This window comes from Pseudorca crassidens, chromosome 4 (genome assembly GCF_039906515.1).
Source record: "Pseudorca crassidens isolate mPseCra1 chromosome 4, mPseCra1.hap1, whole genome shotgun sequence".
NCBI classification, from domain to species: domain Eukaryota; kingdom Metazoa; phylum Chordata; class Mammalia; order Artiodactyla; family Delphinidae; genus Pseudorca; species Pseudorca crassidens.
The window spans coordinates 154,296,470-154,306,075 of NC_090299.1; the positions used below are offsets into that span (position 1 = coordinate 154,296,470).

The following is a 9,606-nucleotide window of genomic DNA, read 5'->3' on the forward strand; positions in this document are numbered from 1 at the left end:
TTTGTTTTTTACAAGGATGTAATTGTTGCCGTTGTCATTACACTGACTTCTTTTTCTGGATGAATGTAATCATTTTGCTGTAGATACCAATGTTTCTTTGACTTTCTGCGTATAAAGGGAGTCAGGGAATCTAAAGCTTTGGCTGAAGTTATCTTTTCCGAATATGAGATTGTTAGTCTTGTATAGTGTTTCTTCCACACCCAGTGTGTTTTGTCACTGTGACGTCACGATGCGCATGTTCATAGAACATCCCAGCCACACCTGTGAGTCTTGGCAGCGAAAAGGAGACACAAATCTCTGAATGGTCATTTCAGTCTAGGAGGGAAGATCAAAATATGTTAATGCCATACAACACTGAAGACGTGATTCATGAAAGAAATAGTCCATAAGCTGGACTTAATTAAAATTAAAAACTCTGTTCTGTGAAAGACAACATCAAGAATTAGAAGATACGACTGGGGGAAAATATTTGCAAAAGACACATTGGATAAATCAGTTTATTTATGAACACTTTATTTATTGAAAACAAGCAATGCGATTTGTAAATGGGCCAAAATTTTTAAAAGACAACCCACGAAAAACGATATGCAGATGGCAAAAATGCACGTGGAAAAGTGCTCTGCATCAGATGCCATCAGGGAAATGCGAATTCAAACAACAATGAGACACCATGACACACCTCTTAGAACGGCCACAGGCTGGAACACTGGCAGCCACAAATGCTGACAAGCATGGGGGAGCGACAGGAACTCTCATCATTGCCGGTGGGAGCGCAAAATGGTGCAGCCACTTCGGAAGGCGGTTTGGTGGTTTCTTACACAGTCAGACGTCCTTTAACACATGACCCAGCGGCTGGACTTCTTGGTGGTTTCTTACACAGCCAGACGTCCTTTAACACATGACCCAGCGGCTGGACTTCTTGGTATTTACCCAAAACAGTTGAAAACTGATGTCCACACAAAAACCTGCGCACAGATGTTCATAGTGTAAACATTTAAAATTTTTATAGAATAAACATTTATTCATAATTGTCAAAACTTGGAGCAATGAAGAATATTACTCAGCACTAAAAAAGAAATGAGCTATCAAGCCATGGAAAGAAAGGGACAAATCCTAAACACATATGACAAAGCAAAGAAGCCCATCTGTAAAGGCTACATAATTAATGACTCAAATTATATGACATTCTGGAAAAGGCAAAACTGGAGAAGGTGAAAAGATAGGTGGTGGCCTGGGCTAGTGTTGGGGGAGATGAACAGGCAGAGCGCAGAGCGTTTTTAGGGCAGTGAAAATACCCTGCATGGTAATTATAATGATGGATGCATTTCATTATACATTTGTCCAAACCCAAACAACTTTTTAACACATGTAATTAAATAACTAACACATCATTTATTCCCTGCAGTATTTAGGAAAGATTTCCGCGGTGCTCAGAGGAGGCATCGTCTTTATGAAGAACAAGTTCAAAGTGTTAAAAATAAACACTGCAAACGAGTAAGAGACAACCTTATATTCACTGGAGGCTGGAAGATTCTTAAATTTCCCCCTGAACCAATCGTTGTTGTTGCTTTTTTTTTTTTTAACCGTCCTGGGAGTCCCTAAGAAAAAGAGACCAGGCTTCTGAGCTTCTCCCTAATCAATTAGTCAATCAATCAATCAATCATTGAACAGTTATTTATTTTTAATAAGTATTTCAAATATTCCACCACTTACGAGAATGTCAGATAAAACCTTTAGGGACTGAAAAGGTTTTGCTGTAGTTATCTTTTTGATGAGAGGATGAAACAGCTCACATTCTGCATAACAGCAATTATGTGACAATACGCAGCGTGGCACACTGCGTATGTGCCACATTTCCCTGATGGCATGTGCACAATGAAGTGGAGGGAGTGTGCTCTCAGACTGGCAGAAGAAAAGAAAGTGACAATAAAATCAGAGCCTCACCTCATAGCCTGAGTCACACCCGCAGCGATGACAGGATTTTGACAGATGAAAGCACTAGAGGTAATTTTCCCTTGACAGTCACGTGAAATTCTTCTGAAGACAGCCTGGCAGAGTGCAAGGGAGAAAGAATACGGGGTCACAAGTCTGGAAATCGCAAGGTCAAAAGCCAGCAGAGCTCAGTTAATGAAATCATGAAATGCCACTTCGACTCTGGTTGACGGGAATGAAATAGATTGACAACTTCCGCCACATGGCATCCTCCGAAGCAGAGGGGCACGGCGGGCAAGTCCACCAGGCATCCAGGACTCCCTTGCAGAGACCTCTCTTCCTAAGACTCAGCGTAGCATTTTGAAAAATAGGTTAACAACGCTCTCATTTGTTTCACATGTAGCTTCATTATGTACAATTCGAGAGAAAGTGTGCACTTTGAGCAAACGAATGTATATAAGATTTTTAGTTTAAAAATGAGATATTTTCCTTCGCAACAGTTTTCTGTGAACCAGAAGCACATGTTTGTGTCCTGTTACATCCCATGCCAATCTGTCAGAAATTCCTGTGGGTTCTCCCTTCGGAATGCATCCCCAATCCAGCCACTTCCGACCAACCCCACTGTTTCAGTCTTGCTGAAGCCCCCAGAATCTCTCACCTGGATACTTACCTCCCAACTGTTCTCTCTGCTTTTACCCTCGGGTCTTCCCCAGGTGCCTCCTCAGCTGATCCTCTGATCCCTTTAAAATCTAAAATGCATTTTTTAAAAAGCAGCAAATTCCATCATGCTTCTCCTGGGCTTAAACACTGCATTTCACTGGAAGTGAAGCTGAGGTCCTCCCAGCGACCTGCAGCCTGGCTCAGTCTGCTACAGAGTCACACAGCCTCCTGCAGCTTCTGGGCTTTGCACTGGCTGTTCTCGGCCTGGGCTGCTCTCCCCCCAATAACGGCAGGGCTGAATCTCTAACCTGCTTCAAGTGTCAACTGTCACCTTCTCAGTGAGAACTACCCATCCCCCTGGAATCTCCCTTACCCTGCTCCATTGTATTTTCTTATAACACGTCACCAACTACTATACTAAACTATTTGTTCATTACAGTTATTGTTAACTCAGTCCCCCTACTGTAATGACAGCTTTCTGAGGAATGGGGTCTTTGAGTTGGTCACTACTATATTCTGGGCACCTAGAACAATCTGGCACACAGTTATTACTCAAAAAATATTTGTTGAATGAATGAATTATAGACAATGGCATAAAAGGTCAAACCACTTGCAGGGCTGAGGTGATATTTACTTTTAAAGGAACTGTGCTCATTTGAAGACATAAGAAATGGGGCTACACCATAATGATATATTGAATAAATAATTTGCACATTAAGACTAGTGATTAGAAACAATGTCAACAACATTTTGAATTGATCACACAATTGTGTATGTGATTAAGAAATTTCATGACAGGAAATAAGACATAACTCATGAATACGTGTTAAAATGATCCATCTGCTTAGAATGGTTTCTTGCTTATCCATTTAAATAAAATGAGGGTAATAAATAACATTTGAACAGCAGTAGTGCTTTGTAAAGAGCTCACTCATGTTGCATGTATCAGTAGTTTTTTTTAATTGCTGAGTAAGTCTCCATTGTATGGATACATCTTCATTTATTTACCCATTCGCCTGTTATGGATGTTTGCATTGTTTCCAATTTAGGGATTAAATGCATTTTTGACTTACAGTATTTTCAATTTACAATGGGTTTATTGGGATGTAACCCCATAATAAGTTAGGATGATCTGTATATGTGTGTGTGTGTGTGTGTGTGTGTGTGTGTGTGTACATGTGTATGCAAATTATTATTTGCCTATTTTTCCAATGGTATGTTTCTCTTGCTCATTATTTTCTAAGGAATCAACATGTTAAGAATTTAACTGTCAGACATTCATGACTCAAACAATTCTCAGCTTAAAATTGGTCTTTCAAGTTTGTTCATTTAAAAAAATTACATTAAAAATATTTTTCTTTACAGATTCTTTCTTTAGTGGGATGCTTCAGTAAGATATTGCCCATAATACAATCATATAAGTCTTGTCCATATTTTTCTTTACCCCATACATGATTTAATTTTTTAATGTTTAATCATTACTCCTTATTTGGAATAACAACTTTAGAAAAGAAGCAGAAATATCATTTTATTCCAAAATTATTATCTAGTTATAAACATATTTGTTGGATAATGCATTCTTTCCCCACTAACTTAGAATGAACTATTTATTATATACTAAATTCTTGTAGGTACTTTGATCTATTTCTTTCTACTTTCATTCCAGTAATTTAATTTAATATTGTATCATTGCCATACTGTTATTAAAATTTTTATATTGATAATATATCTGAATCTCTGATGGGGCGTGTCTTCTTGCTTAATTTATGTAATATTTTTCCACCACATCAACAGTAAAGGGACCTTATATCAGGACGCTTCCACTAATTCCCACCAAGTCTGGCTTCTGTTGTCATGTATTTTCTTCTACATATGTTTAAAATAACCTCAAAATATATCGTTATTATTTTTGCTTTAAACAATTACTCTTTAAAGAGATCTAAAAGTACGTATTTTATATCTACGCACACATTTACCATTTCCCTAGCTCTTTAGTCCTTTGTGCACATCCAGATTTCCATCTGGTACTGTTTTCCTTCTGCCTGAAAGACTTCCTTAACATGTCTGGTAAGTCTACTGGTTAAAATTTGTTCCGTTTTTTTTTTATGGCTTAACAAGTCCTTTTTTCACCTTCAATTATTCAGTTGTTGGGTATTTTTTCCTTCTGTGCATAGAATTCCAGATTGGCAATTTTGTTTCTTCATCATCTTTCAGTACTTTAAATGCTGTTCCATTGTTTTCTGGGTTGCAACGTTTTCAACAGAAAGTATCCTGTCATTTTTATCTTTGTTCTTCTGCGCTTATGTGTCTTTTCTCTCTGACTGATTTGAAAGATTTTTCTTTACCTCTGGTTTAAACCTTTTGTTTTATTTTTCTTATTTTACTAGATCAAGTGGAACTTCCATATCAACAGTAATGCATAATTTTAGTAGAAGACATTATTATCAACTTCTTGGGTTTAATGAATATGACAATGATAATGATAATAATAATAATAGTTATCAGAATGGTGAAGGCAATGTTACCTCAAAACATTGCTCCAATCAAAACAAAGTGTAATATAGTAAAAAGAATGGGGTTTCAAAATGAGAATAACATGGACTTTTATCCTAGCTTTGAAATTATGTTGGAGAATAGGTGAGCTGTGATTCTTCACCCCTTGACTTTTGGTTGTGTGGTGTGACTCATTTCTTTGACATGATATAACCATAATTTGCCAAGTGCCTCTGCGATGGGTTTTATGTCAGAGGCCTCTGTCACAATCTTGGATATGCCCCAGGAGCCCCTGATCTAAGGAGGCTCAGTGTAAGTGGAGCCCCTGCCACTGCAGCATGGAGCTGAGCTGCACCTGCCAACCTACAGATTATGTGAATGAATGCTTGCTTTATACCATTGAGTTTGGGGATCATTTGTTACACAGCATGACAGTAGGAGTAGCTAATGAATACAAGTACCTCCTTCAAAGACTTTGTTGTGAATTTCTCCATTCATTCCTTGAACTAATATTTATTAAGCACCTATTCTATGCTATAGTGATGAGAGGGTCTAAGGCTACAATAGCAAAGAAAATGTCGTGGTACTTATATCGTCTGGAGGTGTGAGGTTAAACCTAAAGGAAATGGAAACAAAATAATTTCGAATGATAAGTCTCAACAAGAAAACAAACAAAAGCTGAGATGAATCAGACCATGTGGTGATTTACTTTGAACAGGGTAGGCAGGAAAGCTGCCGTGAGCTTTAAGGGATGAGAGATTGCTATATGACAGTAAATGAACGTAGACCTTGTTCTAAGTGTAACAGAAAGTCATGGAAAGGTTTTTATTAGGAAAGTGACATGATATGATATTCATTTTGAGAAATGTAATTTTGCTCTAAAGAATGGATGAAAGAAGGGCAAAAGTGATCAAAGAGGACTCCAGTACTCCAGGCAAACTGTAAGAGCCCTACCTTGGAATTCCCTTTACCCCATCTTTTCAGGAAAAGTGGATCTCATATAGCCTCTGTGATTGTGTTACAAAGTAGAAAAAGGGATGTCAAGAAGGGCAGTGTGGCATGACAGACTTTCAACAATACAGTGACGTGCGGCCAAGGGATCAGGACCCTTATAGAGAATGGTACTCAGAGCAGCTTATACAGAAGTTAGAAGGGGCAAGAGATGCCATGGAGATAACTCCGGGGAGATGGAAAGACATCCTTCTTCCCCGCCCCACCCCGCAAATATTTTACCACCATATCTGAAACAGGAAAAAGTGACTTTGAATGGGAACTGTCTGGGGCTTGGGATTATTGGCAAATGTGGAAGAGAGTGTAACTGGGATGACCAGTGTTACAAGCTCCACCTCCTTTTACATCCCATTCCTTTGAAACATCTCTGCAGACCCCAAGGTGCCACAGAAGGTGGTTTAGAAATAACTGTCTTGGACTTCCCTGGTGGCACAGTGGTTAGGAATCCGCCTGCCAATGCAGGGGAAACGGGTTCGAGTCCTGGTCCGGGAAGATCTCTCATGCCATGGAGCAACTAGGCCCGTGTGCCACAGCTACTGAGCCTGCACTCTAGAGCCTGTGAGCCGCAAGTGCTGAACCCTCATGCCAGAACTACTGAAGCCCACGCACTGGATCCTGTGCTCCGCAACAAGAGAAGCCACCGCAAAGAGAAGCCCGTGAAGCTCAACGAGGAGTAGCCCCCGCATGCAGCAATGAAGACCCAACACAGACCAAAAAAAGAAAAAGAAAAGAAAAGAAAGAAAGAACTGTCTTAAGGAATAACTGCTTAGTAAGGCACATAAAAGGCCTTCAGTGACTTGGTGCCCACACTCTCCAGTCTGCTCCTCAACGAGCTCCCACTTCTTTTCTGTGTCTGTGTCCAACTGTGCGGACCTGTATCCAGATCCCTTAGTGCAATTAGTCATTTGTGTCTCTGTTTTTCTGTCTCCATCTCTGTTTCCATCTCTTACTCTCTGTCCCAAGAACAATGCTGTCCTTGCAACTGCTAGGCAAGCATGTGCTTGTTTTGGGAATCCACCTGACAATTTTGGAGTAGACTTTCTGAGCATACTTGTGGCATAGACGCTGCAATTTGTAGGTGTCCACAAACCAGTTAAATTGTGAACTGATTGTGGTCAGGAGTCAAACCCATTTCTCCTTTGTCTTTATAGCCTGTGGACTAGTGCACTGTCGTGACGTAGAGTCATGATTGATCAGACAGCAGACTATCAGTTAGCAGTCACTTCGTAATTAACTACCCCAAACTACGGTGACTTAAAACTATGAGCCTGTGTTAGCTCGTAATTGTGTAAGTGGAGTGGGTGGTCCTGCTGACTGGGCAGGGCTTAGCTGATCTCAGAGGCCTTGCTTGTACCTTCATCTGGGGTCAGCTGGCTGGTCCAGGATGGCCTGAGACAAACGACTCATCCCTCTTCATGCGGACGCGGGCTCTTCTCTGCCAGCAGGACAGCTGGGCAGCTGGACACGCAGCAGCCTTTGGAGAAAGGAGTGGACGCGCCCAGGAAGTCCCTGGATTCAGGTCTCTGCACTGGTGCAACGTCACCTCTGCCATATGTTATTGGCCAAAGCAAGTTCACACGGCTGGTCACAGAGCAGCGCAAGAGGTTCCACTGCTTCATAAATAAAAATATTGCCTGTATTTGACCACTACTTGAAAAAGACCTAACATTGTCCTGAGGGTAAGCATGGGATACAGATAGGATACATGATTTTTTTTTAAATGTAAGTTAAACATAAAGTAATATACTCAATATTTTGTAATAATGTATAAGGGAAAAGAAACTGAAAAAAATACATGTGTATATGTGTGTGTGTGTGTGTATAACTGAATCAATTTGCTGTATAGCTGAAACTAACACAACATCGTAAATCAACTATACTTCAATAAACAAATAATAAAAAATAAACATAAGATGAAACAGGAAAGCTCATTAAAGAATCTTCCCCGGGGGATATTATCAGACTTCACAATGGTCTTGGAAGTTTTAAATTTTAAATATGCACAGAAATGGAAAGAAGCAGAAATAGAAGAAAAATGGTTGAAAAGGATTAGAAATCAATTTCCTAAGAAAATGTGAATAATTGTCTTGACTTAAGTGGCAGTCTTTTTTTTTTTTTTTTTTTTTTTTGCGGTATGCGGGCCTCTCACTGCTGTGGCCTCTCCTGTCGCGGAGCACAGGCTCCGGACGCGCAGGCTCAGCGGCCATGGCTCACGGGCCCAGCCGCTCCGCGGCATCCGCCTGCCGATGCAGGGGACACGGGTTCGTGCCCCGGTCCGGGAAGATCCCACATGCCGCGGAGCGGCTGGGCCCGTGAGCCATGGCCGCTGAGCCTGCGCGTCCGGAGCCTGTGCTCCGCGACAGGAGAGGCCACAGCAGTGAGAGGCCCGCATACCGCAAAAAAAAAAAAAAAAGAAAGAAATCAGTTTTCTAAGGGGAATAACTTCAATGTTTTCAGGAACTGTAAAGTAACTTGTGAATTTAGGACTTTTATAGAAGTAAGACCAGGAAAATTCTAACAGACGAATCCTAATAGTCAAGCATCACGAGAAATGCCTAATCTGTTTTTACAGAGATAACCTCACCACTGGCATATAACTGCTAATTACCAAGTGAAATAATACTAAAGGAAACAGCATTCTACTCACTGATTTACAAATCAATCCAAAATGTAAATTTTTTTCCAGGTTTTAGAAAGCATTATGTCAGAATTATGAAGAATTGCTGGATAAACCAAATGGTGTGATCAGGTCAATGTGCACCTTATGTCTACCACACTTTACAACCAGAAAGGATTAGACTTGCTAAACATCTTCAGAGCACTTTCTGAGGTTCACTCCAGGCGCCTCTTTGCTCCCCTACCCCTGCCTCTCCTCCACAGGCCAGCGAGTGCTTTGGGGCTCCGCTGCTTGGGCAGGGTGGCCATCTGGTCCTTGAGCTGAGCTGCTGGGATTGGTTCACTCAAGAACTGGAGTAAGATGCACAGGAGCTCCGCATCAGTCCGTGGTGGTCCTTGGACACAGGAAGTCCAGAGACTCGGGAATAAGGGAAGTCATTGGGGGCTGTTGCGATGAGAGAGCACAGAGGGGTGGTCTGCAGAGAAGAGAAGGGTAGGCAGGGATGAGGGGCCGAGAGAGGAGGTGCTGAGGCTCCTTATGGATTATCTCCAGACCCTGCCCTCACCTACAACACACTGACTCTTTTTTATTATTATTATTAATTGTTATTGGAGTAGAGTTGCTTTACAGTGTTGTGTTAGTTTCTACTATACAGCAAAGTGAATCAGTTATAGGTATACATATATCCCCTCTTTTTTAGATTTTCTTCATATTTAGTCACCACAGAGCACTGAGTGGAGTTCCCTGTGCTCTACAGTAGGTTCCCACTCGTTGTCTATTTTATCTATAGTAGTGTGTATATGTGCATCCCAATCTCCTAAGTCACCCCATCCCCCCCTTCTCCCCTTGATAACCGTAAGTTTGTTCTCTACATCTGTGACTCTATTTCTGGT

General features: G+C 40.9%; 1 long non-coding RNA gene across 1 annotated transcript; it reads right to left on the reverse strand.

The window, feature by feature from the left end:
* Positions 1 to 495: 495 nt before the first annotated feature.
* Positions 496 to 2,787, reverse strand: LOC137223290 (uncharacterized). The gene is made up of 3 exons (XR_010942778.1): positions 2,603 to 2,787; positions 1,945 to 2,048; positions 496 to 965 (listed from the first exon to the last, which is right to left on the reverse strand). It is a non-coding gene; the product is annotated as an uncharacterized lncRNA (long non-coding RNA).
* Positions 2,788 to 9,606: the final 6,819 nt, after the last annotated feature.